The 3,237-nt window shown below is 46.4% G+C and overlaps 1 pseudogene; it reads right to left on the bottom strand.

The window, feature by feature from the left end:
• Positions 1 to 1,372: 1,372 nt before the first annotated feature.
• LOC112478652 lies at positions 1,373 to 1,491 on the bottom strand (annotated as a pseudogene).
• Between the last annotated feature and the right edge of the window lie 1,746 nt (positions 1,492 to 3,237).

Below are 3,237 nucleotides of genomic sequence, written 5' to 3'. Positions count from 1 at the left end.
CCTTTTTTAAAGAATCACATCTCTCCGGTAATTTATCCTCTAAAAATCAGAACATCGCAATGTTTGAAAAAATACCTTCTTGAATTTCTTCTTGCCTGTAGTTTTCTGATTATTCTAAAATTTTATCAAGATAACATTTGATATACAGTTTGCCCATTTACAGTGTGTGATTCAGTGGTTTTTAATTTTTTCAGTTATGGAAACTGTGCCCCAAACAATATGAGAACATTTTTGTCAGTCTAAAAAGAAACCAGTCCCCTTGAGCTATTACTCTCCAAGTCATTCCATTCCTGTCTCAGCTCCAGGCGATCACTAATCTGCTTTCTGCCTACGGATTTGCCTATTCTGGACTTTTTATACAAATGGAATCATGCAACATGTGGCCTTTGCGACTGGCTTCTCTCACTCGGGGTAATGTTCAGGGCTCTCCCACGCTGAAGAAAGGGAGTCTTCCTTCCTTTCTACGGCTGAGTGATATTCCATTGCACGGATGTGCCACATTTCCCTTAACCGTTCATCAATTGATGATCAGTTGGGTGTAACACCTTCCAACACTATTATAAATAATGCTGCTGTGAACACTTGCGTACGTGTTTTTTTTATGGGCATATTTTCATTTGTCTTAGGTATATAGCTAGGAGTGGAATATCTGGGTCAAATGGTAACCACACGTATAATAACTTGATGAATTGCCAGACCATTCTCTAAGGTGGCCACATCATGTTCCATTCCTACCAGCAGTGTATGTGGGTTCGGATTTCTCTACGTCCTTGCCAGTTCTTGTTGTAATCGGTCTTTTTGATCATAGCCCTTGTAGAAAGGTACGAAGTGAGATGTGATTGAGGTGTTGATTTGTTTCATCCTAATGACTGATGATGTTGAGCATCTTTCCGGGTGTTCATTGGCCCTTGGTAATTCCTCTTTGGAGGAATCCGACTCTCTCAGTCTCGTTCTGCCGGGATGCACATCACAGTCACGCCATGGTCCCATTCGTCTTCTGTGGTCTGCTGGCCTTCCCGGATAGCACCACTGGGAAAGAGCTCCCAGCCTGAAGATTTTGCGAACCACAACACAGTATGATTAATGACACGCTAGTTTTATTATTCCCTGACTCCGTTTTAAAAAATAAGTACTATATAACTACTTTTATGAGAAAGCATTGTGTGTCATTACACATACCCAGTGCAGCATGATAAAATTCAGCTTTCAACTTCATTTCTTTTATTTATTTAATTTTTTTTTTTTAGGCAAAGGAACCCTTGGTTGACCTCACAGATTGCAAAGACCTTGTCAGCTCACAATCCCTTATTTATCTATCTATCTATCTATTTATTTATTTATTTATTTATTTATTTATTTATTTATATTTTTATGCCTACAGCACCTGGTCTTCCTAGGTGGTCTTCCATCCAAGTACTAACCAGGCCCGACCCTGCTTAGCTTCTGAGATCAGATGAGATCGGGCTTGTTCAGGGTGGCGTGGCCATAGACCAGCTTTCAACTTTAACATCCTCCGTTTATATACTTGATTACGATAATTTTGGTTTTCACAATATTGTCTTCATATATAACAAAATACTACTGGTTCGGGACAAATCCGCTTTCATTATAAAGATCCTAGTTTATCTTAGAAACACTAGTGATCCAATCAGAGAATTAAGGTAAAACGAGCGATCGAGAATATGTTTCCTCTGCTTCAGGGGCCACTGCTGACCCCGTCTCGTTGGGCCTCAACGCAGGGGCCCTGCCGATTTGCCACGTGGTTTTCGTATAGAGAGCGGTCGTGGCATCAGGCCGAGGTCTCGTCTCTTTAGATCGGTCTCTTCTGAAAGCATGTCATTAGTCATGCCCTAACGCCTTCTCTCGGAGTGAATCTTCTGGTTTGGGTCTCGCTCTGCTCTCACTCACAAGTGGGAGGTGTAAGTAAATGAGGTGCGTACCCGAGACAGCTCCTTTTCTCCATCTTTGTGGTCTTTCTCCCTCTCTCTGCCTGTCTTAAGGATCTGTTTGTCGTGGGGGAATCAGGGCATCATTGAGACCCAGTCGTAGCTTGGTGAACGAAGCAGAGCTGTGCGTCACTCCACCAGCGAGGCCGCTGCGTTGGAGAAGCACAGGGACCTGGGGGTGCGCCCAGAGGGTGGTGGCTGGGCCGCTGAGTCCGATGGAGAAGCACAGGGACCTGAGGGTGTGCCCAGAGGGTGGTGGCTGGGGGGCTGAGTCTGATGGAGAAGCATAGGGACCTGAGGGTGCGCCCAGAGGGCAGTGGCCGGGCGGCTGAGTCTTCATGTGCAGGAGATGCCGGAGGCAAAAGTTCCCAGAAGAGGAGATGATAATGGAGCCCACAGGACGGGGTGGGTGTTAGAGGCGGCAGGTGAGACAGGCCATTCTGGGAAAAGCCCACGGCAACGCAGGTCCGGAGGGGTAATGGGGAGCTCAGTCTGTGAGAGAGGGGCTGGCACGAGCAGGTGGGCACCGTGGTGGCTTAGCCGGAGAGAGTTAGCAGCGACACTGTTCTCAATGGCATCCCAGCCTCTGTCACTTCCTCCCGTTGACCTCGGTTTTACTCCTTGAAACGACCAAGAGCGAATCGAATCTTTCTTTCGTGAGAGCTCCTCGCTGATGTCGTGGCAGCTCTCGGTCCCCAGGACCTTCGCCGTCACAGTTTTCTCTGTTGGATATGCTTCAATCTGTGAATTTTCTTCTCAAAATGTGGCTCTCAGTGCAGAATCCAGCACTGCAGATGTGGCCTGCGTGGCGTGACGTCCTGGGCCATTCTCTCCTCTGTCACAAGCACTGCACGTTGGCATTCAACCGCAGCCACCCCGGTGGGGTCCTGTCACACCTCTGAGCCTCGTTCACCTGCTAAACCAGGTTCTTTCATCCTCGGGCATGTTACTCTTTGACTCAAAATACAGAAATGGTTATTTACACATATTCGTATGCATCTGGCTAGGTTTGACCCATTTTCCCCAGGAAAGCTAGAACCTTTTAAAATCCTGACCCAGCTGTCCAAGAATGGATATCTCTCCACCTGGTGTCCTCTGAGGATTTCAGACGCATGGAATCTCGTTTGTCTCTGTCCAACAATTCGATAAAACTCTTCATAGTAATCTGGATGAGTACAGAACCAGCCTTGGTTTTACTGAGAGCTGGTGTTAGTGCTTCAGGGTTTAAATGACCGTATTGGACCATATACGTAAAACTGACAGACATTTAAAATGCGCTGCTCACCCCAAA

The sequence above is a fragment of the Pteropus alecto genome, unplaced genomic scaffold (assembly GCF_000325575.1).
Source record: "Pteropus alecto unplaced genomic scaffold, ASM32557v1 scaffold61, whole genome shotgun sequence".
In the NCBI taxonomy this organism is placed as follows: domain Eukaryota; kingdom Metazoa; phylum Chordata; class Mammalia; order Chiroptera; family Pteropodidae; genus Pteropus; species Pteropus alecto.
Note: the sequence above shows the minus strand (reverse complement) of the source record. Positions and strands in the feature narration are given on the sequence as shown.